Source organism: Gasterosteus aculeatus, chromosome 4 (genome assembly GCF_964276395.1).
Source record: "Gasterosteus aculeatus chromosome 4, fGasAcu3.hap1.1, whole genome shotgun sequence".
Lineage (NCBI taxonomy): Eukaryota > Metazoa > Chordata > Actinopteri > Perciformes > Gasterosteidae > Gasterosteus > Gasterosteus aculeatus.
The window spans coordinates 18,164,558-18,187,691 of NC_135691.1; the positions used below are offsets into that span (position 1 = coordinate 18,164,558).

Consider the following 23,134-nt stretch of genomic DNA (forward strand, 5'->3'; position numbering starts at 1 on the left):
ACAAGAGCATCTCTAGACTCTACGTTAGTTGAAAAAATTTGGAAGTTACATTTTCGTATAGACATATTTCATTTTACTTATCACATCTATTGACTTTCAAAAGACCTATCCCGGGCTCGTCCGGGATTTGGACCCGGGACCTCTCGCACCCAAAGCGAGAATCATACCCCTAGACCAACGAGCCGACAAAAACTATTAATGCTATGTCCATGGGACAAAATCCTATTTGGCCAGGCAAGAGAATTGAATCAGCGTATCCGTGGTCAACAAATTGCTTGTTTTTTTTAACTAGTTTGTTGTGTTTGCCTATTTTTTGGAAACATACTAGCAATATGGTCGTTCACTGACCAAATTGGGGAGTAACTTTTTTGTCATCATTTACAAATTACAACCGCTAACAGCATCAAATAAGTTCCATCGGGCTCGTCCGGGATTTTAACCCGGGACCTCTCGCACCCGAAGCGAGAATCATACCCCTAGACCAACGAGCCGACAAAAGGGTCAAAGTTACATGAAAACAGGACATAATCGCAAATAGCTAGGCGAGAGAATTTGAAAAGCGCATATCTAGACTGTACCTGAATTGTATAAATTTGGATGTAACATTTTCATTCCGACATATTTCGTTTGACTAATCACAGCCATTGACTGTTTCAAAAGAGCACTTCCGGGCTCGTCCGGGATTTGGACCCGGGACCTCTCGCACCCTAAGCGAGAATCATACCCCTAGACCAACGAGCCGACAAAAGGGTGAAAGTTACATGTCAACGGGAAATAATTGCAAATAGCTGGGCGAGAGAATTCGACAAGCGCATCTCTAGACTCTACGTTAGTTGAATAAATTTGGAAGTAACGTTTTCGTATAGAAATTTTTCGTTTGACTAATCACAGCCATTGACTGTTTCAAAAGACCAATTCCGGGCTCGTCCGGGATTTGGACCCGGGACCTCTCGCACCCTAAGCGAGAATCATACCCCTAGACCAACGAGCCGACAAAAGGGTGAAAGTTACATGTCAACGGGACATATTTGCAAATAGCTGGGCGAGAGAATTCGACACGCGCATCTCTAGACTCTACGTTAGTTGAAAAAATTTGGAAGTAACATTTTTGTATAGACATATTTCATTTTACTAATCACATCTATTGCCTTTTTTAAAAGACCAATTCCGGGCTCGTCCGGGATTTGGACCCGGGACCTCTCGCACCCAAAGCGAGAATCATATCCCTAGACCAACGAGCCGACCAAAGGGTGAAAGTTACATGAAAACAGGACATAATCGCAAATAGCTAGGCGAGAGAATTTGAAAAGCGCATATCTAGACTCTACCTGAATTGTATAAATTTGGATGTAACATTTTCATTCCGACATATTTCGTTTGACTAATCACAGCCATTGACTGTTTCAAAAGAGCACTTCCGGGCTCGTCCGGGATTTGGACCCGGGACCTCTCGCACCCTAAGCGAGAATCATACCCCTAGACCAACGAGCCGACAAAAGGGTGAAAGTTACATGTCAACGGGAAATAATTGCAAATAGCTGGGCGAGAGAATTCGACAAGCGCATCTCTAGACTCTACGTTAGTTGAATAAATTTGGAAGTAACGTTTTCGTATAGAAATTTTTCGTTTGACTAATCACAGCCATTGACTGTTTCAAAAGACCAATTCCGGGCTCGTCCGGGATTTGGACCCGGGACCTCTCGCACCCTAAGCGAGAATCATACCCCTAGACCAACGAGCCGACAAAAGGGTGAAAGTTACATGTCAACGGGACATATTTGCAAATAGCTGGGCGAGAGAATTCGACACGCGCATCTCTAGACTCTACGTTAGTTGAAAAAATTTGGAAGTAACATTTTTGTATAGACATATTTCATTTTACTAATCACATCTATTGCCTTTTTTAAAAGACCAATTCCGGGCTCGTCCGGGATTTGGACCCGGGACCTCTCGCACCCAAAGCGAGAATCATACCCCTAGACCAACGAGCCAACAAAAAATATTAATGCTATGTCCATGGGACAAAATCCTATTTGGCCAGGCAAGAGAATTGAATCAGCGTATCCGTGGTCAACAAATTGCTTGTTTTTTTTAACTAGTTTGTTGTGTTTGCCTATTTTTTGGAAACATACTAGCAATATGGTCGTTCACTGACCAAATTGGGGAGTAACTTTTTTGTCATCATTTACAAATTACAACCGCTAACAGCATCAAATAAGTTCCATCGGGCTCGTCCGGGATTTGAACCCGGGACCTCTCGCACCCGAAGCGAGAATCATACCCCTAGACCAACGAGCCGACAAAAGGGTCAAAGTTACATGAAAACAGGACATAATCGCAAATAGCTAGGCGAGAGAATTTGAAAAGCGCATATCTAGACTGTACCTGAATTGTATAAATTTGGATGTAACATTTTCATTCCGACATATTTCGTTTGACTAATCACAGCCATTGACTGTTTCAAAAGAGCACTTCCGGGCTCGTCCGGGATTTGGACCCGGGACCTCTCGCACCCTAAGCGAGAATCATACCCCTAGACCAACGAGCCGACAAAAGGGTGAAAGTTACATGTCAACGGGAAATAATTGCAAATAGCTGGGCGAGAGAATTCGACAAGCGCATCTCTAGACTCTACGTTAGTTGAATAAATTTGGAAGTAACGTTTTCGTATAGAAATTTTTCGTTTGACTAATCACAGCCATTGACTGTTTCAAAAGACCAAATCCGGGCTCGTCCGGGATTTGGACCCGGGACCTCTCGCACCCTAAGCGAGAATCATACCCCTAGACCAACGAGCCGACAAAAGGGTGAAAGTTACATGTCAACGGGACATATTTGCAAATAGCTGGGCGAGAGAATTCGACACGCGCATCTCTAGACTCTACGTTAGTTGAAAAAATTTGGAAGTAACATTTTTGTATAGACATATTTCATTTTACTAATCACATCTATTGCCTTTTTTAAAAGACCAATTCCGGGCTCGTCCGGGATTTGGACCCGGGACCTCTCGCACCCAAAGCGAGAATCATACCCCTAGACCAACGAGCCGACCAAAGGGTGAAAGTTACATGAAAACAGGACATAATCGCAAATAGCTAGGCGAGAGAATTTGAAAAGCGCATATCTAGACTCTACCTGAATTGTATAAATTTGGATGTAACATTTTCATTCCGACATATTTCGTTTGACTAATCACAGCCATTGACTGTTTCAAAAGAGCACTTCCGGGCTCGTCCGGGATTTGGACCCGGGACCTCTCGCACCCTAAGCGAGAATCATACCCCTAGACCAACGAGCCGACAAAAGGGTGAAAGTTACATGTCAACGGGAAATAATTGCAAATAGCTGGGCGAGAGAATTCAACAAGCGCATCTCTAGACTCTACGTTAGTTGAATAAATTTGGAAGTAACGTTTTCGTATAGAAATTTTTCGTTTGACTAATCACAGCCATTGACTGTTTCAAAAGACCAATTCCGGGCTCGTCCGGGATTTGGACCCGGGACCTCTCGCACCCTAAGCGAGAATCATACCCCTAGACCAACGAGCCGACCAAAGGGTGAAAGTTACATGTCAACGGGACATATTTGCAAATAGCTGGGCGAGAGAATTCGACACGCGCATCTCTAGACTCTACGTTAGTTGAAAAAATTTGGAAGTAACATTTTTGTATAGACATATTTCATTTTACTAATCACATCTATTGCCTTTTTTAAAAGACCAATTCCGGGCTCGTCCGGGATTTGGACCCGGGACCTCTCGCACCCAAAGCGAGAATCATACCCCTAGACCAACGAGCCGACCAAAGGGTGAAAGTTACATGTCAACGGGAAATAATTGCAAATAGCTGGGCGAGAGATATCGACAAGAGCATCTCTAGACTCTACGTTAATTGAATAAATTTGGATGTAACATTTTCATTCCGACATATTTTCTTTGACTAATCACAGCCATTGACTGTTTCAAAAGAGCACTTCCGGGCTCGTCCAGGATTTGGACCCGGGACCTCTCGCACCCAAAGCGAGAATCATACCCCTAGACCAACGAGCCGACAAAAGGGTGAAAGTTACATGTCAACGGGAAATAATTGCAAATAGCTGGGCGAGAGATATCGACAAGAGCATCTCTAGACTCTACGTTAGTTGAAAAAATTTGGAAGTAACATTTTTGTATAGACATATTTCATTTTACTAATGACATCTATTGCCTTTTTTAAAAGACCAATTCCGGGCTCGTCCGGGATTTGGACCCGGGACCTCTCGCACCCAAAGCGAGAATCATACCCCTAGACCAACGAGCCGACCAAAGGGTGAAAGTTACATGTCAACGGGAAATAATTGCAAATAGCTGGGCGAGAGATATCGACAAGAGCATCTCTAGACTCTACGTTAGTTGAAAAAATTTGGAAGTTACATTTTCGTATAGACATATTTCATTTTACTTATCACATCTATTGACTTTCAAAAGACCTATCCCGGGCTCGTCCGGGATTTGGACCCGGGACCTCTCGCACCCAAAGCGAGAATCATACCCCTAGACCAACGAGCCGACAAAAACCATTAATGCTATGTCCATGGGACAAAATCCTATTTGGCGAGGCAAGAGAATTGAATCAGCGTATCCGTGGTCAACAAATTGCTTGTTTTTTTTAACTAGTTTGTTGTGTTTGCCTATTTTTTGGAAACATACTAGCAATATGGTCGTTCACTGACCAAATTGGGGAGTAACTTTTTTGTCATCATTTACAAATTACAACCGCTAACAGCATCAAATAAGTTCCATCGGGCTCGTCCGGGATTTGAACCCGGGACCTCTCGCACCCGAAGCGAGAATCATACCCCTAGACCAACGAGCCGACAAAAGGGTCAAAGTTACATGAAAACAGGACATAATCGCAAATAGCTAGGCAAGAGAATTTGAAAAGCGCATATCTAGACTCTACCTGAATTGTATAAATTTGGATGTAACATTTTCATTCCGACATATTTCGTTTGACTAATCACAGCCATTGACTGTTTCAAAAGAGCACTTCCGGGCTCGTCCGGGATTTGGACCCGGGACCTCTCGCACCCTAAGCGAGAATCATACCCCTAGACCAACGAGCCGACAAAAGGGTGAAAGTTACATGTCAACGGGAAATAATTGCAAATAGCTGGGCGAGAGAATTCGACAAGCGCATCTCTAGACTCTACGTTAGTTGAATAAATTTGGAAGTAACGTTTTCGTATAGAAATTTTTCGTTTGACTAATCACAGCCATTGACTGTTTCAAAAGAGCACTTCCGGGCTCGTCCGGGATTTGGACCCGGGACCTCTCGCACCCTAAGCGAGAATCATACCCCTAGACCAACGAGCCGACAAAAGGGTGAAAGTTACATGTCAACGGGAAATAATTGCAAATAGCTGGGCGAGAGAATTCAACAAGCGCATCTCTAGACTCTACGTTAGTTAAATAAATTTGGAAGTAACGTTTTCGTATAGAAATTTTTCGTTTGACTAATCACAGCCATTGACTGTTTCAAAAGACCAATTCCGGGCTCGTCCGGGATTTGGACCCGGGACCTCTCGCACCCTAAGCGAGAATCATACCCCTAGACCAACGAGCCGACAAAAGGGTGAAAGTTACATGTCAACGGGACATATTTGCAAATAGCTGGGCGAGAGAATTCGACACGCGCATCTCTAGACTCTACGTTAGTTGAAAAAATTTGGAAGTAACATTTTTGTATAGACATATTTCATTTTACTAATGACATCTATTGCCTTTTTTAAAAGACCAATTCCGGGCTCGTCCGGGATTTGGACCCGGGACCTCTCGCACCCAAAGCGAGAATCATACCCCTAGACCAACGAGCCGACCAAAGGGTGAAAGTTACATGTCAACGGGAAATAATTGCAAATAGCTGGGCGAGAGATATCGACAAGAGCATCTCTAGACTCTACGTTAGTTGAAAAAATTTGGAAGTTACATTTTCGTATAGACATATTTCATTTTACTTATCACATCTATTGACTTTCAAAAGACCTATCCCGGGCTCGTCCGGGATTTGGACCCGGGACCTCTCGCACCCAAAGCGAGAATCATACCCCTAGACCAACGAGCGGACAAAAACTATTAATGCTATGTCCATGGGACAAAATCCTATTTGGCGAGGCAAGAGAATTGAATCAGCGTATCCGTGGTCAACAAATTGCTTGTTTTTTTTAACTAGTTTGTTGTGTTTGCCTATTTTTTGGAAACATACTAGCAATATGGTCGTTCACTGACCAAATTGGGGAGTAACTTTTTTGTCATCATTTACAAATTACAACCGCTAACAGCATCAAATAAGTTCCATCGGGCTCGTCCGGGATTTGACCCCGGGACCTCTCGCACCCGAAGCGAGAATCATACCCCTAGACCAACGAGCCGACAAAAGGGTCAAAGTTACATGAAAACAGGACATAATCGCAAATAGCTAGGCGAGAGAATTTGAAAAGCGCATATCTAGACTCTACCTGAATTGTATAAATTTGGATGTAACATTTTCATTCCGACATATTTCGTTTGACTAATCACGGCCATTGACTGTTTCAAAAGAGCACTTCCGGGCTCGTCCGGGATTTGGACCCGGGACCTCTCGCACCCTAAGCGAGAATCATACCCCTAGACCAACGAGCCGACAAAAGGGTGAAAGTTACATGTCAACGGGAAATAATTGCAAATAGCTGGGCGAGAGAATTCGACAAGCGCATCTCTAGACTCTACGTTAGTTGAATAAATTTGGAAGTAACGTTTTCGTATAGAAATTTTTCGTTTGACTAATCACAGCCATTGACTGTTTCAAAAGACCAATTCCGGGCTCGTCCGGGATTTGGACCCGGGACCTCTCGCACCCTAAGCGAGAATCATACCCCTAGACCAACGAGCCGACAAAAGGGTGAAAGTTACATGTCAACGGGACATATTTGCAAATAGCTGGGCGAGAGAATTCGACACGCGCATCTCTAGACTCTACGTTAGTTGAAAAAATTTGGAAGTAACATTTTTGTATAGACATATTTCATTTTACTAATCACATCTATTGCCTTTTTTAAAAGACCAATTCCGGGCTCGTCCGGGATTTGGACCCGGGACCTCTCGCACCCAAAGCGAGAATCATACCCCTAGACCAACGAGCCGACCAAAGGGTGAAAGTTACATGTCAACGGGAAATAATTGCAAATAGCTGGGCGAGAGATATCGACAAGAGCATCTCTAGACTCTACGTTAATTGAATAAATTTGGATGTAACATTTTCATTCCGACATATTTTCTTTGACTAATCACAGCCATTGACTGTTTCAAAAGAGCACTTCCGGGCTCGTCCGGGATTTGGACCCGGGACCTCTCGCACCCAAAGCGAGAATCATACCCCTAGACCAACGAGCCGACAAAAGGGTGAAAGTTACATGTCAACGGGAAATAATTGCAAATAGCTGGGCGAGAGATATTGACAAGAGCATCTCTAGACTCTACGTTAGTTGAAAAAATTTGGAAGTTACATTTTCGTATAGACATATTTCATTTTACTTATCACATCTATTGACTTTCAAAAGACCTATCCCGGGCTCGTCCGGGATTTGGACCCGGGACCTCTCGCACCCAAAGCGAGAATCATACCCCTAGACCAACGAGCCGACAAAAACTATTAATGCTATGTCCATGGGACAAAATCCTATTTGGCCAGGCAAGAGAATTGAATCAGCGTATCCGTGGTCAACAAATTGCTTGTTTTTTTTAACTAGTTTGTTGTGTTTGCCTATTTTTTGGAAACATACTAGCAATATGGTCGTTCACTGACCAAATTGGGGAGTAACTTTTTTGTCATCATTTACAAATTACAACCGCTAACAGCATCAAATAAGTTCCATCGGGCTCGTCCGGGATTTGGACCCGGGACCTCTCGCACCCAAAGCGAGAATCATACCCCTAGACCAACGAGCCGACCAAAGGGTGAAAGTTACATGTCAACGGGAAATAATTGCAAATAGCTGGGCGAGAGATATCGACAAGAGCATCTCTAGACTCTACGTTAATTGAATGAATTTGGATGTAACATTTTCATTCCGACATATTTTGTTTGACTAATCACAGCCATTGACTGTTTCAAAAGAGCACTTCCGGGCTCGTCGGGGATTTGGACCCGGGACCTCTCGCACCCTAAGCGAGAATCATACCCCTAGACCAACGAGCCGACAAAAGGGTCAAAGTTACATGAAAACAGGACATAATCGCAAATAGCTAGGCGAGAGAATTTGAAAAGCGCATATCTAGACTCTACCTGAATTGTATAAATTTGGATGTAACATTTTCATTCCGACATATTTCGTTTGACTAATCACAGCCATTGACTGTTTCAAAAGAGCACTTCCGGGCTCGTCCGGGATTTGGACCCGGGACCTCTCGCACCCTAAGCGAGAATCATACCCCTAGACCAACGAGCCGACAAAAGGGTGAAAGTTACATGTCAACGGGAAATAATTGCAAATAGCTGGGCGAGAGAATTCGACAAGCGCATCTCTAGACTCTACGTTAGTTGAATAAATTTGGAAGTAACGTTTTCGTATAGAAATTTTTCGTTTGACTAATCACAGCCATCGACTGTTTCAAAAGACAAATTCCGGGCTCGTCCGGGATTTGGACCCGGGACCTCTCGCACCCTAAGCGAGAATCATACCCCTAGACCAACGAGCCGACAAAAGGGTGAAAGTTACATGTCAACGGGACATATTTGCAAATAGCTGGGCGAGAGAATTCGACACGCGCATCTCTAGACTCTACGTTAGTTGAAAAAATTTGGAAGTAACATTTTTGTATAGACATATTTCATTTTACTAATCACATCTATTGCCTTTTTTAAAAGACCAATTCCGGGCTCGTCGGGGATTTGGACCCGGGACCTCTCGCACCCAAAGCGAGAATCATACCCCTAGACCAACGAGCCGACCAAACGGTGAAAGTTACATGAAAACAGGACATAATCGCAAATAGCTAGGCGAGAGAATTTGAAAAGCGCATATCTAGACTCTACCTGAATTGTATAAATTTGGATGTAACATTTTCATTCCGACATATTTCGTTTGACTAATCACAGCCATTGACTGTTTCAAAAGAGCACTTCCGGGCTCGTCCGGGATTTGGACCCGGGACCTCTCGCACCCTAAGCGAGAATCATACCCCTAGACCAACGAGCCGACAAAAGGGTGAAAGTTACATGTCAACGGGAAATAATTGCAAATAGCTGGGCGAGAGAATTCAACAAGCGCATCTCTAGACTCTACGTTAGTTGAATAAATTTGGAAGTAACGTTTTCGTATAGAAATATTTCATTTGACTAATCACAGCCATTGACTGTTTCAAAAGACCAATTCCGGGCTCGTCCTGGATTTGGACCCGGGACCTCTCGCACCCAAAGCGAGAATCATACCCCTAGACCAACGAGCCGACCAAAGGGTGAAAGTTACATGTCAACGGGAAATAATTGCAAATAGCTGGGCGAGAGATATCGACAAGAGCATCTCTAGACTCTACGTTAATTGAATAAATTTGGATGTAACATTTTCATTCCGACATATTTTCTTTGACTAATCACAGCCATTGACTGTTTCAAAAGAGCACTTCCGGGCTCGTCCGGGATTTGGACCCGGGACCTCTCGCACCCAAAGCGAGAATCATACCCCTAGACCAACGAGCCGACAAAAGGGTGAAAGTTACATGTCAACGGGAAATAATTGCAAATAGCTGGGCGAGAGATATCGACAAGAGCATCTCTAGACTCTACGTTAGTTGAAAAAATTTGGAAGTTACATTTTCGTATAGACATATTTCATTTTACTTATCACATCTATTGACTTTCAAAAGACCTATCCCGGGCTCGTCCGGGATTTGGACCCGGGACCTCTCGCACCCAAAGCGAGAATCATACCCCTAGACCAACGAGCCGACCAAAGGGTGAAAGTTACATGTCAACGGGAAATAATTGCAAATAGCTGGGCGAGAGATATCGACAAGAGCATCTCTAGACTCTACGTTAATTGAATAAATTTGGATGTAACATTTTCATTCCGACATATTTTCTTTGACTAATCACAGCCATTGACTGTTTCAAAAGAGCACTTCCGGGCTCGTCCGGGATTTGGACCCGGGACCTCTCGCACCCAAAGCGAGAATCATACCCCTAGACCAACGAGCCGACAAAAGGGTGAAAGTTACATGTCAACGGGAAATAATTGCAAATAGCTGGGCGAGAGATATCGACAAGAGCATCTCTAGACTCTACGTTAGTTGAAAAAATTTGGAAGTTACATTTTCGTATAGACATATTTCATTTTACTTATCACATCTATTGACTTTCAAAAGACCTATCCCGGGCTCGTCCGGGATTTGGACCCGGGACCTCTCGCACCCAAAGCGAGAATCATACCCCTAGACCAACGAGCCGACCAAAGGGTGAAAGTTACATGTCAACGGGAAATAATTGCAAATAGCTGGGCGAGAGATATCGACAAGAGCATCTCTAGACTCTACGTTAATTGAATAAATTTGGATGTAACATTTTCATTCCGACATATTTTCTTTGACTAATCACAGCCATTGACTGTTTCAAAAGAGCACTTCCGGGCTCGTCCGGGATTTGGACCCGGGACCTCTCGCACCCAAAGCGAGAATCATACCCCTAGACCAACGAGCCGACAAAAGGGTGAAAGTTACATGTCAACGGGAAATAATTGCAAATAGCTGGGCGAGAGATATCGACAAGAGCATCTCTAGACTCTACGTTAGTTGAAAAAATTTGGAAGTTACATTTTCGTATAGACATATTTCATTTTACTTATCACATCTATTGACTTTCAAAAGACCTATCCCGGGCTCGTCCGGGATTTGGACCCGGGACCTCTCGCACCCAAAGCGAGAATCATACCCCTAGACCAACGAGCCGACAAAAACTATTAATGCTATGTCCATGGGACAAAATCCTATTTGGCCAGGCAAGAGAATTGAATCAGCGTATCCGTGGTCAACAAATTGCTTGTTTTTTTAACTAGTTTGTTGTGTTTGCCTATTTTTTGGAAACATACTAGCAATATGGTCGTTCACTGACCAAATTGGGGAGTAACTTTTTTGTCATCATTTACAAACTACAACCGCTAACAGCATCAAATAAGTTCCATCGGGCTCGTCCGGGATTTGAACCCGGGACCTCTCGCACCCGAAGCGAGAATCATACCCATAGACCAACGAGCCGACAAAAGGGTCAAAGTTACATGAAAACAGGACATAATCGCAAATAGCTAGGCGAGAGAATTTGAAAAGCGCATATCTAGACTCTACCTGAATTGTATAAATTTGGATGTAACATTTTCATTCCGACATATTTCGTTTGACTAATCACAGCCATTGACTGTTTCAAAAGAGCACTTCCGGGCTCGTCCGGGATTTGGACCCGGGACCTCTCGCACCCTAAGCGAGAATCATACCCCTAGACCAACGAGCCGACAAAAGGGTGAAAGTTACATGTCAACGGGAAATAATTGCAAATAGCTGGGCGAGAGAATTCGACAAGCGCATCTCTAGACTCTACGTTAGTTGAATAAATTTGGAAGTAACGTTTTCGTATAGAAATTTTTCGTTTGACTAATCACAGCCATTGACTGTTTCAAAAGACCAATTCCGGGCTCGTCCGGGATTTGGACCCGGGACCTCTCGCACCCTAAGCGAGAATCATACCCCTAGACCAACGAGCCGACAAAAGGGTGAAAGTTACATGTCAACGGGACATATTTGCAAATAGCTGGGCGAGAGAATTCGACACGCGCATCTCTAGACTCTACGTTAGTTGAAAAAATTTGGAAGTAACATTTTTGTATAGACATATTTCATTTTACTAATCACATCTATTGCCTTTTTTAAAAGACCAATTCCGGGCTCGTCGGGGATTTGGACCCGGGACCTCTCGCACCCAAAGCGAGAATCATACCCCTAGACCAACGAGCCGACCAAAGGGTGAAAGTTACATGTCAACGGGAAATAATTGCAAATAGCTGGGCGAGAGATATCGACAAGAGCATCTCTAGACTCTACGTTAATTGAATAAATTTGGATGTAACATTTTCATTCCGACATATTTTCTTTGACTAATCACAGCCATTGACTGTTTCAAAAGAGCACTTCCGGGCTCGTCCGGGATTTGGACCCGGGACCTCTCGCACCCAAAGCGAGAATCATACTCCTAGACCAACGAGCCGACAAAAGGGTGAAAGTTACATGTCAACGGGAAATAATTGCAAATAGCTGGGCGAGAGATATCGACAAGAGCATCTCTAGACTCTACGTTAGTTGAAAAAATTTGGAAGTTACATTTTCGTATAGACATATTTCATTTTACTTATCACATCTATTGACTTTCAAAAGACCTATCCCGGGCTCGTCCGGGATTTGGACCCGGGACCTCTCGCACCCAAAGCGAGAATCATACCCCTAGACCAACGAGCCGACCAAAGGGTGAAAGTTACATGTCAACGGGAAATAATTGCAAATAGCTGGGCGAGAGATATCGACAAGAGCATCTCTAGACTCTACGTTAATTGAATAAATTTGGATGTAACATTTTCATTCCGACATATTTTCTTTGACTAATCACAGCCATTGACTGTTTCAAAAGAGCACTTCCGGGCTCGTCCGGGATTTGGACCCGGGACCTCTCGCACCCAAAGCGAGAATCATACCCCTAGACCAACGAGCCGACAAAAGGGTGAAAGTTACATGTCAACGGGAAATAATTGCAAATAGCTGGGCGAGAGATATCGACAAGAGCATCTCTAGACTCTACGTTAGTTGAAAAAATTTGGAAGTTACATTTTCGTATAGACATATTTCATTTTACTTATCACATCTATTGACTTTCAAAAGACCTATCCCGGGCTCGTCCGGGATTTGGACCCGGGACCTCTCGCACCCAAAGCGAGAATCATACCCCTAGACCAACGAGCCGACCAAAGGGTGAAAGTTACATGTCAACGGGAAATAATTGCAAATAGCTGGGCGAGAGATATCGACAAGAGCATCTCTAGACTCTACGTTAATTGAATAAATTTGGATGTAACATTTTCATTCCGACATATTTTCTTTGACTAATCACAGCCATTGACTGTTTCAAAAGAGCACTTCCGGGCTCGTCCGGGATTTGGACCCGGGACCTCTCGCACCCAAAGCGAGAATCATACCCCTAGACCAACGAGCCGACAAAAGGGTGAAAGTTACATGTCAACGGGAAATAATTGCAAATAGCTGGGCGAGAGATATCGACAAGAGCATCTCTAGACTCTACGTTAGTTGAAAAAATTTGGAAGTTACATTTTCGTATAGACATATTTCATTTTACTTATCACATCTATTGACTTTCAAAAGACCTATCCCGGGCTCGTCCGGGATTTGGACCCGGGACCTCTCGCACCCAAAGCGAGAATCATACCCCTAGACCAACGAGCCGACAAAAACTATTAATGCTATGTCCATGGGACAAAATCCTATTTGGCCAGGCAAGAGAATTGAATCAGCGTATCCGTGGTCAACAAATTGCTTGTTTTTTTAACTAGTTTGTTGTGTTTGCCTATTTTTTGGAAACATACTAGCAATATGGTCGTTCACTGACCAAATTGGGGAGTAACTTTTTTGTCATCATTTACAAACTACAACCGCTAACAGCATCAAATAAGTTCCATCGGGCTCGTCCGGGATTTGAACCCGGGACCTCTCGCACCCGAAGCGAGAATCATACCCATAGACCAACGAGCCGACAAAAGGGTCAAAGTTACATGAAAACAGGACATAATCGCAAATAGCTAGGCGAGAGAATTTGAAAAGCGCATATCTAGACTCTACCTGAATTGTATAAATTTGGATGTAACATTTTCATTCCGACATATTTCGTTTGACTAATCACAGCCATTGACTGTTTCAAAAGAGCACTTCCGGGCTCGTCCGGGATTTGGACCCGGGACCTCTCGCACCCTAAGCGAGAATCATACCCCTAGACCAACGAGCCGACAAAAGGGTGAAAGTTACATGTCAACGGGAAATAATTGCAAATAGCTGGGCGAGAGAATTCGACAAGCGCATCTCTAGACTCTACGTTAGTTGAATAAATTTGGAAGTAACGTTTTCGTATAGAAATTTTTCGTTTGACTAATCACAGCCATTGACTGTTTCAAAAGACCAATTCCGGGCTCGTCCGGGATTTGGACCCGGGACCTCTCGCACCCTAAGCGAGAATCATACCCCTAGACCAACGAGCCGACAAAAGGGTGAAAGTTACATGTCAACGGGACATATTTGCAAATAGCTGGGCGAGAGAATTCGACACGCGCATCTCTAGACTCTACGTTAGTTGAAAAAATTTGGAAGTAACATTTTTGTATAGACATATTTCATTTTACTAATCACATCTATTGCCTTTTTTAAAAGACCAATTCCGGGCTCGTCGGGGATTTGGACCCGGGACCTCTCGCACCCAAAGCGAGAATCATACCCCTAGACCAACGAGCCGACCAAAGGGTGAAAGTTACATGTCAACGGGAAATAATTGCAAATAGCTGGGCGAGAGATATCGACAAGAGCATCTCTAGACTCTACGTTAATTGAATAAATTTGGATGTAACATTTTCATTCCGACATATTTTCTTTGACTAATCACAGCCATTGACTGTTTCAAAAGAGCACTTCCGGGCTCGTCCGGGATTTGGACCCGGGACCTCTCGCACCCAAAGCGAGAATCATACTCCTAGACCAACGAGCCGACAAAAGGGTGAAAGTTACATGTCAACGGGAAATAATTGCAAATAGCTGGGCGAGAGATATCGACAAGAGCATCTCTAGACTCTACGTTAGTTGAAAAAATTTGGAAGTTACATTTTCGTATAGACATATTTCATTTTACTTATCACATCTATTGACTTTCAAAAGACCTATCCCGGGCTCGTCCGGGATTTGGACCCGGGACCTCTCGCACCCAAAGCGAGAATCATACCCCTAGACCAACGAGCCGACAAAAACTATTAATGCTATGTCCATGGGACAAAATCCTATTTGGCCAGGCAAGAGAATTGAATCAGCGTATCCGTGGTCAACAAATTGCTTGTTTTTTTAACTAGTTTGTTGTGTTTGCCTATTTTTTGGAAACATACTAGCAATATGGTCGTTCACTGACCAAATTGGGGAGTAACTTTTTTGTCATCATTTACAAACTACAACCGCTAACAGCATCAAATAAGTTCCATCGGGCTCGTCCGGGATTTGAACCCGGGACCTCTCGCACCCGAAGCGAGAATCATACCCCTAGACCAACGAGCCGACAAAAGGGTCAAAGTTACATGAAAACAGGACATAATCGCAAATAGCTAGGCGAGAGAATTTGAAAAGCGCATATCTAGACTCTACCTGAATTGTATAAATTTGGATGTAACATTTTCATTCCGACATATTTCGTTTGACTAATCACAGCCATTGACTGTTTCAAAAGAGCACTTCCGGGCTCGTCCGGGATTTGGACCCGGGACCTCTCGCACCCTAAGCGAGAATCATACCCCTAGACCAACGAGCCGACAAAAGGGTGAAAGTTACATGTCAACGGGAAATAATTGCAAATAGCTGGGCGAGAGAATTCGACAAGCGCATCTCTAGACTCTACGTTAGTTGAATAAATTTGGAAGTAACGTTTTCGTATAGAAATTTTTCGTTTGACTAATCACAGCCATTGACTGTTTCAAAAGACCAATTCCGGGCTCGTCCGGGATTTGGACCCGGGACCTCTCGCACCCTAAGCGAGAATCATACCCCTAGACCAACGAGCCGACAAAAGGGTGAAAGTTACATGTCAACGGGACATATTTGCAAATAGCTGGGCGAGAGAATTCGACACGCGCATCTCTAGACTCTACGTTAGTTGAAAAAATTTGGAAGTAACATTTTTGTATAGACATATTTCATTTTACTAATCACATCTATTGCCTTTTTTAAAAGACCAATTCCGGGCTCGTCGGGGATTTGGACCCGGGACCTCTCGCACCCAAAGCGAGAATCATACCCCTAGACCAACGAGCCGACCAAAGGGTGAAAGTTACATGTCAACGGGAAATAATTGCAAATAGCTGGGCGAGAGATATCGACAAGAGCATCTCTAGACTCTACGTTAATTGAATAAATTTGGATGTAACATTTTCATTCCGACATATTTTCTTTGACTAATCACAGCCATTGACTGTTTCAAAAGAGCACTTCCGGGCTCGTCCGGGATTTGGACCCGGGACCTCTCGCACCCAAAGCGAGAATCATACCCCTAGACCAACGAGCCGACAAAAGGGTGAAAGTTACATGTCAACGGGAAATAATTGCAAATAGCTGGGCGAGAGATATCGACAAGAGCATCTCTAGACTCTACGTTAGTTGAAAAAATTTGGAAGTTACATTTTCGTATAGACATATTTCATTTTACTTATCACATCTATTGACTTTCAAAAGACCTATCCCGGGCTCGTCCGGGATTTGGACCCGGGACCTCTCGCACCCAAAGCGAGAATCATACCCCTAGACCAACGAGCCGACAAAAACTATTAATGCTATGTCCATGGGACAAAATCCTATTTGGCCAGGCAAGAGAATTGAATCAGCGTATCCGTGGTCAACAAATTGCTTGTTTTTTTTAACTAGTTTGTTGTGTTTGCCTATTTTTTGGAAACATACTAGCAATATGGTCGTTCACTGACCAAATTGGGGAGTAACTTTTTTGTCATCATTTACAAATTACAACCGCTAACAGCATCAAATAAGTTCCATCGGGCTCGTCCGGGATTTGAACCCGGGACCTCTCGCACCCGAAGCGAGAATCATACCCCTAGACCAACGAGCCGACAAAAGGGTCAAAGTTACATGAAAACAGGACATAATCGCAAATAGCTAGGCGAGAGAATTTGAAAAGCGCATATCTAGACTCTACCTGAATTGTATAAATTTGGATGTAACATTTTCATTCCGACATATTTCGTTTGACTAATCACAGCCATTGACTGTTTCAAAAGAGCACTTCCGGGCTCGTCCGGGATTTGGACCCGGGACCTCTCGCACCCTAAGCGAGAATCATACCCCTAGACCAACGAGCCGACAAAAGGGTGAAAGTTACATGTCAACGGGAAATAATTGCAAATAGCTGGGCGAGAGAATTCGACAAGCGCATCTCTAGACTCTACGTTAGTTGAATAAATTTGGAAGTAACGTTTTCGTATAGAAATTTTTCGTTTGACTAATCACAGCCATTGACTGTTTCAAAAGACCAATTCCGGGCTCGTCCGGGATTTGGACCCGGGACCTCTCGCACCCTAAGCGAGAATCATGCCCCTAGACCAACGAGCCGACAAAAGGGTGAAAGTTACATGAAAACAGGACATAATCGCAAATAGCTAGGCGAGAGAATTTGAAAAGCGCATATCTAGACTCTACCTGAATTGTATAAATTTGGATGTAACATTTTCATTCCGACATATTTCGTTTGACTAATCACAGCCATTGACTGTTTCAAAAGAGCACTTCCGGGCTCGTCCGGGATTTGGACCCGGGACCTCTCGCACCCTAAGCGAGAATCATACCCCTAGACCAACGAGCCGACAAAAGGGTGAAAGTTACATGTCAACGGGACATATTTGCAAATAGCTGGGCGAGAGAATTCGACACGCGCATCTCTAGACTCTACGTTAGTTGAAAAAATTTGGAAGTAACATTTTTGTATAGACATATTTCATTTTACTAATCACATCTATTGCCTTTTTTAAAAGACCAATTCCGGGCTCGTCCGGGATTTGGACCCGGGACCTCTCGCACCCAAAGCGAGAATCATACCCCTAGACCAACGAGCCGACAAAAGGGTGAAAGTTACATGTCAACGGGAAATAATTGCAAATAGCTGGGCGAGAGATATCGACAAGAGCATCTCTAGACTCTACGTTAGTTGAAAAAATTTGGAAGTTACATTTTCGTATAGACATATTTCATTTTACTTATCACATCTATTGACTTTCAAAAGACCTATCCCGGGCTCGTCCGGGATTTGGACCCGGGACCTCTCGCACCCAAAGCGAGAATCATACCCCTAGACCAACGAGCCGACCAAAGGGTGAAAGTTACATGTCAACGGGAAATAATTGCAAATAGCTGGGCGAGAGATATCGACAAGAGCATCTCTAGACTCTACGTTAATTGAATAAATTTGGATGTAACATTTTCATTCCGACATATTTTCTTTGACTAATCACAGCCATTGACTGTTTCAAAAGAGCACTTCCGGGCTCGTCCGGGATTTGGACCCGGGACCTCTCGCACCCAAAGCGAGAATCATACCCCTAGACCAACGAGCCGACAAAAGGGTGAAAGTTACATGTCAACGGGAAATAATTGCAAATAGCTGGGCGAGAGATATCGACAAGAGCATCTCTAGACTCTACGTTAGTTGAAAAAATTTGGAAGTTACATTTTCGTATAGACATATTTCATTTTACTTATCACATCTATTGACTTTCAAAAGACCTATCCCGGGCTCGTCCGGGATTTGGACCCGGGACCTCTCGCACCCAAAGCGAGAATCATACCCCTAGACCAACGAGCCGACAAAAACTATTAATGCTATGTCCATGGGACAAAATCCTATTTGGCCAGGCAAGAGAATTGAATCAGCGTATCCGTGGTCAACAAATTGCTTGTTTTTTTAACTAGTTTGTTGTGTTTGCCTATTTTTTGGAAACATACTAGCAATATGGTCGTTCACTGACCAAATTGGGGAGTAACTTTTTTGTCATCATTTACAAACTACAACCGCTAACAGCATCAAATAAGTTCCATCGGGCTCGTCCGGGATTTGAACCCGGGACCTCTCGCACCCGAAGCGAGAATCATACCCCTAGACCAACGAGCCGACAAAAGGGTCAAAGTTACATGAAAACAGGACATAATCGCAAATAGCTAGGCGAGAGAATTTGAAAAGCGCATATCTAGACTCTACCTGAATTGTATAAATTTGGATGTAACATTTTCATTCCGACATATTTCGTTTGACTAATCACAGCCATTGACTGTTTCAAAAGAGCACTTCCGGGCTCGTCCGGGATTTGGACCCGGGACCTCTCGCACCCTAAGCGAGAATCATACCCCTAGACCAACGAGCCGACAAAAGGGTGAAAGTTACATGTCAACGGGAAATAATTGCAAATAGCTGGGCGAGAGAATTCGACAAGCGCATCTCTAGACTCTACGTTAGTTGAATAAATTTGGAAGTAACGTTTTCGTATAGAAATTTTTCGTTTGACTAATCACAGCCATTGACTGTTTCAAAAGACCAATTCCGGGCTCGTCCGGGATTTGGACCCGGGACCTCTCGCACCCTAAGCGAGAATCATACCCCTAGACCAACGAGCCGACAAAAGGGTGAAAGTTACATGTCAACGGGACATATTTGCAAATAGCTGGGCGAGAGAATTCGACACGCGCATCTCTAGACTCTACGTTAGTTGAAAAAATTTGGAAGTAACATTTTTGTATAGACATATTTCATTTTACTAATCACATCTATTGCCTTTTTTAAAAGACCAATTCCGGGCTCGTCGGGGATTTGGACCCGGGACCTCTCGCACCCAAAGCGAGAATCATACCCCTAGACCAACGAGCCGACCAAAGGGTGAAAGTTACATGTCAACGGGAAATAATTGCAAATAGCTGGGCGAGAGATATCGACAAGAGCATCTCTAGACTCTACGTTAATTGAATAAATTTGGATGTAACATTTTCATTCCGACATATTTTCTTTGACTAATCACAGCCATTGACTGTTTCAAAAGAGCACTTCCGGGCTCGTCCGGGATTTGGACCCGGGACCTCTCGCACCCAAAGCGAGAATCATACCCCTAGACCAACGAGCCGACAAAAGGGTGAAAGTTACATGTCAACGGGAAATAATTGCAAATAGCTGGGCGAGAGATATCGACAAGAGCATCTCTAGACTCTACGTTAGTTGAAAAAATTTGGAAGTTACATTTTCGTATAGACATATTTCATTTTACTTATCACATCTATTGACTTTCAAAAGACCTATCCCGGGCTCGTCCGGGATTTGGACCCGGGACCTCTCGCACCCAAAGCGAGAATCATACCCCTAGACCAACGAGCCGACAAAAACTATTAATGCTATGTCCATGGGACAAAATCCTATTTGGCCAGGCAAGAGAATTGAATCAGCGTATCCGTGGTCAACAAATTGCTTGTTTTTTTTAACTAGTTTGTTGTGTTTGCCTATTTTTTGGAAACATACTAGCAATATGGTCGTTCACTGACCAAATTGGGGAGTAACTTTTTTGTCATCATTTACAAATTACAACCGCTAACAGCATCAAATAAGTTCCATCGGGCTCGTCCGGGATTTGAACCCGGGACCTCTCGCACCCGAAGCGAGAATCATACCCCTAGACCAACGAGCCGACAAAAGGGTCAAAGTTACATGAAAACAGGACATAATCGCAAATAGCTAGGCGAGAGAATTTGAAAAGCGCATATCTAGACTCTACCTGAATTGTATAAATTTGGATGTAACATTTTCATTCCGACATATTTCGTTTGACTAATCACAGCCATTGACTGTTTCAAAAGAGCACTTCCGGGCTCGTCCGGGATTTGGACCCGGGACCTCTCGCACCCTAAGCGAGAATCATACCCCTAGACCAACGAGCCGACAAAAGGGTGAAAGTTACATGTCAACGGGAAATAATTGCAAATAGCTGGGCGAGAGAATTCGACAAGCGCATCTCTAGACTCTACGTTAGTTGAATAAATTTGGAAGTAACGTTTTCGTATAGAAATTTTTCGTTTGACTAATCACAGCCATTGACTGTTTCAAAAGACCAATTCCGGGCTCGTCCGGGATTTGGACCCGGGACCTCTCGCACCCTAAGCGAGAATCATGCCCCTAGACCAACGAGCCGACAAAAGGGTGAAAGTTACATGAAAACAGGACATAATCGCAAATAGCTAGGCGAGAGAATTTGAAAAGCGCATATCTAGACTCTACCTGAATTGTATAAATTTGGATGTAACATTTTCATTCCGACATATTTCGTTTGACTAATCACAGCCATTGACTGTTTCAAAAGAGCACTTCCGGGCTCGTCCGGGATTTGGACCCGGGACCTCTCGCACCCTAAGCGAGAATCATACCCCTAGACCAACGAGCCGACAAAAGGGTGAAAGTTACATGTCAACGGGACATATTTGCAAATAGCTGGGCGAGAGAATTCGACACGCGCATCTCTAGACTCTACGTTAGTTGAAAAAATTTGGAAGTAACATTTTTGTATAGACATATTTCATTTTACTAATCACATCTATTGCCTTTTTTAAAAGACCAATTCCGGGCTCGTCCGGGATTTGGACCCGGGACCTCTCGCACCCAAAGCGAGAATCATACCCCTAGACCAACGAGCCGACAAAAGGGTGAAAGTTACATGTCAACGGGAAATAATTGCAAATAGCTGGGCGAGAGATATCGACAAGAGCATCTCTAGACTCTACGTTAGTTGAAAAAATTTGGAAGTTACATTTTCGTATAGACATATTTCATTTTACTTATCACATCTATTGACTTTCAAAAGACCTATCCCGGGCTCGTCCGGGATTTGGACCCGGGACCTCTCGCACCCAAAGCGAGAATCATACCCCTAGACCAACGAGCCGACCAAAGGGTGAAAGTTACATGTCAACGGGAAATAATTGCAAATAGCTGGGCGAGAGATATCGACAAGAGCATCTCTAGACTCTACGTTAATTGAATAAATTTGGATGTAACATTTTCATTCCGACATATTTTCTTTGACTAATCACAGCCATTGACTGTTTCAAAAGAGCACTTCCGGGCTCGTCCGGGATTTGGACCCGGGACCTCTCGCACCCAAAGCGAGAATCATACCCCTAGACCAACGAGCCGACAAAAGGGTGAAAGTTACATGTCAACGGGAAATAATTGCAAATAGCTGGGCGAGAGATATCGACAAGAGCATCTCTAGACTCTACGTTAGTTGAAAAAATTTGGAAGTTACATTTTCGTATAGACATATTTCATTTTACTTATCACATCTATTGACTTTCAAAAGACCTATCCCGGGCTCGTCCGGGATTTGGACCCGGGACCTCTCGCACCCAAAGCGAGAATCATACCCCTAGACCAACGAGCCGACAAAAACTATTAATGCTATGTCCATGGGACAAAATCCTATTTGGCCAGGCAAGAGAATTGAATCAGCGTATCCGTGGTCAACAAATTGCTTGTTTTTTTTAACTAGTTTGTTGTGTTTGCCTATTTTTTGGAAACATACTAGCAATATGGTCGTTCACTGACCAAATTGGGGAGTAACTTTTTTGTCATCATTTACAAATTACAACCGCTAACAGCATCAAATAAGTTCCATCGGGCTCGTCCGGGATTTGAACCCGGGACCTCTCGCACCCGAAGCGAGAATGATACCCCTAGACCAACGAGCCGACAAAAGGGTCAAAGTTACATGAAAACAGGACATAATCGCAAATAGCTAGGCGAGAGAATTTGAAAAGCGCATATCTAGACTCTACCTGAATTGTATAAATTTGGATGTAACATTTTCATTCCGACATATTTCGTTTGACTAATCACAGCCATTGACTGTTTCAAAAGAGCACTTCCGGGCTCGTCCGGGATTTGGACCCGGGACCTCTCGCACCCTAAGCGAGAATCATACCCCTAGACCAACGAGCCGACAAAAGGGTGAAAGTTACATGTCAACGGGAAATAATTGCAAATAGCTGGGCGAGAGAATTCGACAAGCGCATCTCTAGACTCTACGTTAGTTGAATAAATTTGGAAGTAACGTTTTCGTATAGAAATTTTTCGTTTGACTAATCACAGCCATTGACTGTTTCAAAAGACCAATTCCGGGCTCGTCCGGGATTTGGACCCGGGACCTCTCGCACCCTAAGCGAGAATCATACCCCTAGACCAACGAGCCGACAAAAGGGTGAAAGTTACATGTCAACGGGAAATAATTGCAAATAGCTGGG

At 43.7% G+C, this 23,134-nt stretch overlaps 76 non-coding genes across 76 annotated transcripts; all 76 read right to left on the minus strand.

Moving 5' to 3' along the window:
- Positions 1-112: 112 nt before the first annotated feature.
- trnap-ugg (transfer RNA proline (anticodon UGG)) lies at positions 113-184 on the minus strand. The gene has a single exon. It is a non-coding gene; the product is annotated as a tRNA-Pro (tRNA).
- A 235-nt stretch (positions 185-419) lies between these two features.
- Positions 420-491, minus strand: trnap-cgg (transfer RNA proline (anticodon CGG)). Its single transcript has one exon. It is a non-coding gene; the product is annotated as a tRNA-Pro (tRNA).
- A 178-nt stretch (positions 492-669) lies between these two features.
- On the minus strand, positions 670-741 carry trnap-agg (transfer RNA proline (anticodon AGG)). Its single transcript has one exon. It is a non-coding gene; the product is annotated as a tRNA-Pro (tRNA).
- Positions 742-919: 178 nt separating this feature from the next.
- On the minus strand, positions 920-991 carry trnap-agg (transfer RNA proline (anticodon AGG)). The gene has a single exon. It is a non-coding gene; the product is annotated as a tRNA-Pro (tRNA).
- Positions 992-1,419: 428 nt separating this feature from the next.
- Positions 1,420-1,491, minus strand: trnap-agg (transfer RNA proline (anticodon AGG)). Its single transcript has one exon. It is a non-coding gene; the product is annotated as a tRNA-Pro (tRNA).
- Positions 1,492-1,669: 178 nt separating this feature from the next.
- On the minus strand, positions 1,670-1,741 carry trnap-agg (transfer RNA proline (anticodon AGG)). Its single transcript has one exon. It is a non-coding gene; the product is annotated as a tRNA-Pro (tRNA).
- Positions 1,742-1,919: 178 nt separating this feature from the next.
- trnap-ugg (transfer RNA proline (anticodon UGG)) lies at positions 1,920-1,991 on the minus strand. Its single transcript has one exon. It is a non-coding gene; the product is annotated as a tRNA-Pro (tRNA).
- A 235-nt stretch (positions 1,992-2,226) lies between these two features.
- trnap-cgg (transfer RNA proline (anticodon CGG)) lies at positions 2,227-2,298 on the minus strand. The gene has a single exon. It is a non-coding gene; the product is annotated as a tRNA-Pro (tRNA).
- A 178-nt stretch (positions 2,299-2,476) lies between these two features.
- Positions 2,477-2,548, minus strand: trnap-agg (transfer RNA proline (anticodon AGG)). The gene has a single exon. It is a non-coding gene; the product is annotated as a tRNA-Pro (tRNA).
- A 178-nt stretch (positions 2,549-2,726) lies between these two features.
- On the minus strand, positions 2,727-2,798 carry trnap-agg (transfer RNA proline (anticodon AGG)). Its single transcript has one exon. It is a non-coding gene; the product is annotated as a tRNA-Pro (tRNA).
- Positions 2,799-2,976: 178 nt separating this feature from the next.
- Positions 2,977-3,048, minus strand: trnap-ugg (transfer RNA proline (anticodon UGG)). The gene has a single exon. It is a non-coding gene; the product is annotated as a tRNA-Pro (tRNA).
- A 178-nt stretch (positions 3,049-3,226) lies between these two features.
- Positions 3,227-3,298, minus strand: trnap-agg (transfer RNA proline (anticodon AGG)). Its single transcript has one exon. It is a non-coding gene; the product is annotated as a tRNA-Pro (tRNA).
- A 178-nt stretch (positions 3,299-3,476) lies between these two features.
- On the minus strand, positions 3,477-3,548 carry trnap-agg (transfer RNA proline (anticodon AGG)). Its single transcript has one exon. It is a non-coding gene; the product is annotated as a tRNA-Pro (tRNA).
- A 178-nt stretch (positions 3,549-3,726) lies between these two features.
- On the minus strand, positions 3,727-3,798 carry trnap-ugg (transfer RNA proline (anticodon UGG)). The gene has a single exon. It is a non-coding gene; the product is annotated as a tRNA-Pro (tRNA).
- Positions 3,799-4,226: 428 nt separating this feature from the next.
- trnap-ugg (transfer RNA proline (anticodon UGG)) lies at positions 4,227-4,298 on the minus strand. Its single transcript has one exon. It is a non-coding gene; the product is annotated as a tRNA-Pro (tRNA).
- A 176-nt stretch (positions 4,299-4,474) lies between these two features.
- Positions 4,475-4,546, minus strand: trnap-ugg (transfer RNA proline (anticodon UGG)). The gene has a single exon. It is a non-coding gene; the product is annotated as a tRNA-Pro (tRNA).
- Positions 4,547-4,781: 235 nt separating this feature from the next.
- Positions 4,782-4,853, minus strand: trnap-cgg (transfer RNA proline (anticodon CGG)). The gene has a single exon. It is a non-coding gene; the product is annotated as a tRNA-Pro (tRNA).
- A 178-nt stretch (positions 4,854-5,031) lies between these two features.
- trnap-agg (transfer RNA proline (anticodon AGG)) lies at positions 5,032-5,103 on the minus strand. Its single transcript has one exon. It is a non-coding gene; the product is annotated as a tRNA-Pro (tRNA).
- A 178-nt stretch (positions 5,104-5,281) lies between these two features.
- Positions 5,282-5,353, minus strand: trnap-agg (transfer RNA proline (anticodon AGG)). Its single transcript has one exon. It is a non-coding gene; the product is annotated as a tRNA-Pro (tRNA).
- Positions 5,354-5,531: 178 nt separating this feature from the next.
- trnap-agg (transfer RNA proline (anticodon AGG)) lies at positions 5,532-5,603 on the minus strand. The gene has a single exon. It is a non-coding gene; the product is annotated as a tRNA-Pro (tRNA).
- Positions 5,604-5,781: 178 nt separating this feature from the next.
- On the minus strand, positions 5,782-5,853 carry trnap-ugg (transfer RNA proline (anticodon UGG)). The gene has a single exon. It is a non-coding gene; the product is annotated as a tRNA-Pro (tRNA).
- Positions 5,854-6,336: 483 nt separating this feature from the next.
- trnap-cgg (transfer RNA proline (anticodon CGG)) lies at positions 6,337-6,408 on the minus strand. The gene has a single exon. It is a non-coding gene; the product is annotated as a tRNA-Pro (tRNA).
- A 178-nt stretch (positions 6,409-6,586) lies between these two features.
- trnap-agg (transfer RNA proline (anticodon AGG)) lies at positions 6,587-6,658 on the minus strand. The gene has a single exon. It is a non-coding gene; the product is annotated as a tRNA-Pro (tRNA).
- A 178-nt stretch (positions 6,659-6,836) lies between these two features.
- Positions 6,837-6,908, minus strand: trnap-agg (transfer RNA proline (anticodon AGG)). Its single transcript has one exon. It is a non-coding gene; the product is annotated as a tRNA-Pro (tRNA).
- Positions 6,909-7,086: 178 nt separating this feature from the next.
- Positions 7,087-7,158, minus strand: trnap-ugg (transfer RNA proline (anticodon UGG)). The gene has a single exon. It is a non-coding gene; the product is annotated as a tRNA-Pro (tRNA).
- A 178-nt stretch (positions 7,159-7,336) lies between these two features.
- trnap-ugg (transfer RNA proline (anticodon UGG)) lies at positions 7,337-7,408 on the minus strand. Its single transcript has one exon. It is a non-coding gene; the product is annotated as a tRNA-Pro (tRNA).
- A 176-nt stretch (positions 7,409-7,584) lies between these two features.
- trnap-ugg (transfer RNA proline (anticodon UGG)) lies at positions 7,585-7,656 on the minus strand. Its single transcript has one exon. It is a non-coding gene; the product is annotated as a tRNA-Pro (tRNA).
- Positions 7,657-7,891: 235 nt separating this feature from the next.
- On the minus strand, positions 7,892-7,963 carry trnap-ugg (transfer RNA proline (anticodon UGG)). The gene has a single exon. It is a non-coding gene; the product is annotated as a tRNA-Pro (tRNA).
- A 428-nt stretch (positions 7,964-8,391) lies between these two features.
- On the minus strand, positions 8,392-8,463 carry trnap-agg (transfer RNA proline (anticodon AGG)). The gene has a single exon. It is a non-coding gene; the product is annotated as a tRNA-Pro (tRNA).
- Positions 8,464-8,641: 178 nt separating this feature from the next.
- On the minus strand, positions 8,642-8,713 carry trnap-agg (transfer RNA proline (anticodon AGG)). The gene has a single exon. It is a non-coding gene; the product is annotated as a tRNA-Pro (tRNA).
- A 428-nt stretch (positions 8,714-9,141) lies between these two features.
- trnap-agg (transfer RNA proline (anticodon AGG)) lies at positions 9,142-9,213 on the minus strand. Its single transcript has one exon. It is a non-coding gene; the product is annotated as a tRNA-Pro (tRNA).
- A 428-nt stretch (positions 9,214-9,641) lies between these two features.
- Positions 9,642-9,713, minus strand: trnap-ugg (transfer RNA proline (anticodon UGG)). The gene has a single exon. It is a non-coding gene; the product is annotated as a tRNA-Pro (tRNA).
- A 176-nt stretch (positions 9,714-9,889) lies between these two features.
- On the minus strand, positions 9,890-9,961 carry trnap-ugg (transfer RNA proline (anticodon UGG)). Its single transcript has one exon. It is a non-coding gene; the product is annotated as a tRNA-Pro (tRNA).
- A 178-nt stretch (positions 9,962-10,139) lies between these two features.
- Positions 10,140-10,211, minus strand: trnap-ugg (transfer RNA proline (anticodon UGG)). The gene has a single exon. It is a non-coding gene; the product is annotated as a tRNA-Pro (tRNA).
- Positions 10,212-10,387: 176 nt separating this feature from the next.
- trnap-ugg (transfer RNA proline (anticodon UGG)) lies at positions 10,388-10,459 on the minus strand. The gene has a single exon. It is a non-coding gene; the product is annotated as a tRNA-Pro (tRNA).
- Positions 10,460-10,637: 178 nt separating this feature from the next.
- On the minus strand, positions 10,638-10,709 carry trnap-ugg (transfer RNA proline (anticodon UGG)). The gene has a single exon. It is a non-coding gene; the product is annotated as a tRNA-Pro (tRNA).
- Positions 10,710-10,885: 176 nt separating this feature from the next.
- trnap-ugg (transfer RNA proline (anticodon UGG)) lies at positions 10,886-10,957 on the minus strand. Its single transcript has one exon. It is a non-coding gene; the product is annotated as a tRNA-Pro (tRNA).
- Positions 10,958-11,191: 234 nt separating this feature from the next.
- Positions 11,192-11,263, minus strand: trnap-cgg (transfer RNA proline (anticodon CGG)). Its single transcript has one exon. It is a non-coding gene; the product is annotated as a tRNA-Pro (tRNA).
- Positions 11,264-11,441: 178 nt separating this feature from the next.
- trnap-agg (transfer RNA proline (anticodon AGG)) lies at positions 11,442-11,513 on the minus strand. Its single transcript has one exon. It is a non-coding gene; the product is annotated as a tRNA-Pro (tRNA).
- Positions 11,514-11,691: 178 nt separating this feature from the next.
- On the minus strand, positions 11,692-11,763 carry trnap-agg (transfer RNA proline (anticodon AGG)). Its single transcript has one exon. It is a non-coding gene; the product is annotated as a tRNA-Pro (tRNA).
- A 676-nt stretch (positions 11,764-12,439) lies between these two features.
- On the minus strand, positions 12,440-12,511 carry trnap-ugg (transfer RNA proline (anticodon UGG)). The gene has a single exon. It is a non-coding gene; the product is annotated as a tRNA-Pro (tRNA).
- Positions 12,512-12,689: 178 nt separating this feature from the next.
- Positions 12,690-12,761, minus strand: trnap-ugg (transfer RNA proline (anticodon UGG)). Its single transcript has one exon. It is a non-coding gene; the product is annotated as a tRNA-Pro (tRNA).
- A 176-nt stretch (positions 12,762-12,937) lies between these two features.
- Positions 12,938-13,009, minus strand: trnap-ugg (transfer RNA proline (anticodon UGG)). The gene has a single exon. It is a non-coding gene; the product is annotated as a tRNA-Pro (tRNA).
- Positions 13,010-13,187: 178 nt separating this feature from the next.
- trnap-ugg (transfer RNA proline (anticodon UGG)) lies at positions 13,188-13,259 on the minus strand. Its single transcript has one exon. It is a non-coding gene; the product is annotated as a tRNA-Pro (tRNA).
- Positions 13,260-13,435: 176 nt separating this feature from the next.
- trnap-ugg (transfer RNA proline (anticodon UGG)) lies at positions 13,436-13,507 on the minus strand. Its single transcript has one exon. It is a non-coding gene; the product is annotated as a tRNA-Pro (tRNA).
- Positions 13,508-13,741: 234 nt separating this feature from the next.
- On the minus strand, positions 13,742-13,813 carry trnap-cgg (transfer RNA proline (anticodon CGG)). Its single transcript has one exon. It is a non-coding gene; the product is annotated as a tRNA-Pro (tRNA).
- A 178-nt stretch (positions 13,814-13,991) lies between these two features.
- On the minus strand, positions 13,992-14,063 carry trnap-agg (transfer RNA proline (anticodon AGG)). The gene has a single exon. It is a non-coding gene; the product is annotated as a tRNA-Pro (tRNA).
- Positions 14,064-14,241: 178 nt separating this feature from the next.
- On the minus strand, positions 14,242-14,313 carry trnap-agg (transfer RNA proline (anticodon AGG)). Its single transcript has one exon. It is a non-coding gene; the product is annotated as a tRNA-Pro (tRNA).
- Positions 14,314-14,989: 676 nt separating this feature from the next.
- trnap-ugg (transfer RNA proline (anticodon UGG)) lies at positions 14,990-15,061 on the minus strand. Its single transcript has one exon. It is a non-coding gene; the product is annotated as a tRNA-Pro (tRNA).
- Positions 15,062-15,295: 234 nt separating this feature from the next.
- On the minus strand, positions 15,296-15,367 carry trnap-cgg (transfer RNA proline (anticodon CGG)). The gene has a single exon. It is a non-coding gene; the product is annotated as a tRNA-Pro (tRNA).
- A 178-nt stretch (positions 15,368-15,545) lies between these two features.
- Positions 15,546-15,617, minus strand: trnap-agg (transfer RNA proline (anticodon AGG)). The gene has a single exon. It is a non-coding gene; the product is annotated as a tRNA-Pro (tRNA).
- A 178-nt stretch (positions 15,618-15,795) lies between these two features.
- Positions 15,796-15,867, minus strand: trnap-agg (transfer RNA proline (anticodon AGG)). Its single transcript has one exon. It is a non-coding gene; the product is annotated as a tRNA-Pro (tRNA).
- Positions 15,868-16,295: 428 nt separating this feature from the next.
- On the minus strand, positions 16,296-16,367 carry trnap-ugg (transfer RNA proline (anticodon UGG)). The gene has a single exon. It is a non-coding gene; the product is annotated as a tRNA-Pro (tRNA).
- Positions 16,368-16,543: 176 nt separating this feature from the next.
- On the minus strand, positions 16,544-16,615 carry trnap-ugg (transfer RNA proline (anticodon UGG)). Its single transcript has one exon. It is a non-coding gene; the product is annotated as a tRNA-Pro (tRNA).
- A 235-nt stretch (positions 16,616-16,850) lies between these two features.
- trnap-cgg (transfer RNA proline (anticodon CGG)) lies at positions 16,851-16,922 on the minus strand. Its single transcript has one exon. It is a non-coding gene; the product is annotated as a tRNA-Pro (tRNA).
- Positions 16,923-17,100: 178 nt separating this feature from the next.
- trnap-agg (transfer RNA proline (anticodon AGG)) lies at positions 17,101-17,172 on the minus strand. The gene has a single exon. It is a non-coding gene; the product is annotated as a tRNA-Pro (tRNA).
- Positions 17,173-17,600: 428 nt separating this feature from the next.
- On the minus strand, positions 17,601-17,672 carry trnap-agg (transfer RNA proline (anticodon AGG)). The gene has a single exon. It is a non-coding gene; the product is annotated as a tRNA-Pro (tRNA).
- A 178-nt stretch (positions 17,673-17,850) lies between these two features.
- Positions 17,851-17,922, minus strand: trnap-ugg (transfer RNA proline (anticodon UGG)). The gene has a single exon. It is a non-coding gene; the product is annotated as a tRNA-Pro (tRNA).
- Positions 17,923-18,098: 176 nt separating this feature from the next.
- trnap-ugg (transfer RNA proline (anticodon UGG)) lies at positions 18,099-18,170 on the minus strand. Its single transcript has one exon. It is a non-coding gene; the product is annotated as a tRNA-Pro (tRNA).
- Positions 18,171-18,348: 178 nt separating this feature from the next.
- Positions 18,349-18,420, minus strand: trnap-ugg (transfer RNA proline (anticodon UGG)). The gene has a single exon. It is a non-coding gene; the product is annotated as a tRNA-Pro (tRNA).
- A 176-nt stretch (positions 18,421-18,596) lies between these two features.
- On the minus strand, positions 18,597-18,668 carry trnap-ugg (transfer RNA proline (anticodon UGG)). Its single transcript has one exon. It is a non-coding gene; the product is annotated as a tRNA-Pro (tRNA).
- Positions 18,669-18,902: 234 nt separating this feature from the next.
- Positions 18,903-18,974, minus strand: trnap-cgg (transfer RNA proline (anticodon CGG)). Its single transcript has one exon. It is a non-coding gene; the product is annotated as a tRNA-Pro (tRNA).
- Positions 18,975-19,152: 178 nt separating this feature from the next.
- Positions 19,153-19,224, minus strand: trnap-agg (transfer RNA proline (anticodon AGG)). The gene has a single exon. It is a non-coding gene; the product is annotated as a tRNA-Pro (tRNA).
- Positions 19,225-19,402: 178 nt separating this feature from the next.
- On the minus strand, positions 19,403-19,474 carry trnap-agg (transfer RNA proline (anticodon AGG)). Its single transcript has one exon. It is a non-coding gene; the product is annotated as a tRNA-Pro (tRNA).
- A 428-nt stretch (positions 19,475-19,902) lies between these two features.
- On the minus strand, positions 19,903-19,974 carry trnap-ugg (transfer RNA proline (anticodon UGG)). Its single transcript has one exon. It is a non-coding gene; the product is annotated as a tRNA-Pro (tRNA).
- Positions 19,975-20,150: 176 nt separating this feature from the next.
- trnap-ugg (transfer RNA proline (anticodon UGG)) lies at positions 20,151-20,222 on the minus strand. The gene has a single exon. It is a non-coding gene; the product is annotated as a tRNA-Pro (tRNA).
- A 235-nt stretch (positions 20,223-20,457) lies between these two features.
- trnap-cgg (transfer RNA proline (anticodon CGG)) lies at positions 20,458-20,529 on the minus strand. The gene has a single exon. It is a non-coding gene; the product is annotated as a tRNA-Pro (tRNA).
- Positions 20,530-20,707: 178 nt separating this feature from the next.
- On the minus strand, positions 20,708-20,779 carry trnap-agg (transfer RNA proline (anticodon AGG)). The gene has a single exon. It is a non-coding gene; the product is annotated as a tRNA-Pro (tRNA).
- A 428-nt stretch (positions 20,780-21,207) lies between these two features.
- Positions 21,208-21,279, minus strand: trnap-agg (transfer RNA proline (anticodon AGG)). Its single transcript has one exon. It is a non-coding gene; the product is annotated as a tRNA-Pro (tRNA).
- A 178-nt stretch (positions 21,280-21,457) lies between these two features.
- On the minus strand, positions 21,458-21,529 carry trnap-ugg (transfer RNA proline (anticodon UGG)). Its single transcript has one exon. It is a non-coding gene; the product is annotated as a tRNA-Pro (tRNA).
- Positions 21,530-21,705: 176 nt separating this feature from the next.
- On the minus strand, positions 21,706-21,777 carry trnap-ugg (transfer RNA proline (anticodon UGG)). The gene has a single exon. It is a non-coding gene; the product is annotated as a tRNA-Pro (tRNA).
- Positions 21,778-21,955: 178 nt separating this feature from the next.
- On the minus strand, positions 21,956-22,027 carry trnap-ugg (transfer RNA proline (anticodon UGG)). Its single transcript has one exon. It is a non-coding gene; the product is annotated as a tRNA-Pro (tRNA).
- Positions 22,028-22,203: 176 nt separating this feature from the next.
- trnap-ugg (transfer RNA proline (anticodon UGG)) lies at positions 22,204-22,275 on the minus strand. The gene has a single exon. It is a non-coding gene; the product is annotated as a tRNA-Pro (tRNA).
- Positions 22,276-22,510: 235 nt separating this feature from the next.
- On the minus strand, positions 22,511-22,582 carry trnap-cgg (transfer RNA proline (anticodon CGG)). Its single transcript has one exon. It is a non-coding gene; the product is annotated as a tRNA-Pro (tRNA).
- Positions 22,583-22,760: 178 nt separating this feature from the next.
- Positions 22,761-22,832, minus strand: trnap-agg (transfer RNA proline (anticodon AGG)). The gene has a single exon. It is a non-coding gene; the product is annotated as a tRNA-Pro (tRNA).
- Positions 22,833-23,010: 178 nt separating this feature from the next.
- On the minus strand, positions 23,011-23,082 carry trnap-agg (transfer RNA proline (anticodon AGG)). Its single transcript has one exon. It is a non-coding gene; the product is annotated as a tRNA-Pro (tRNA).
- Between the last annotated feature and the right edge of the window lie 52 nt (positions 23,083-23,134).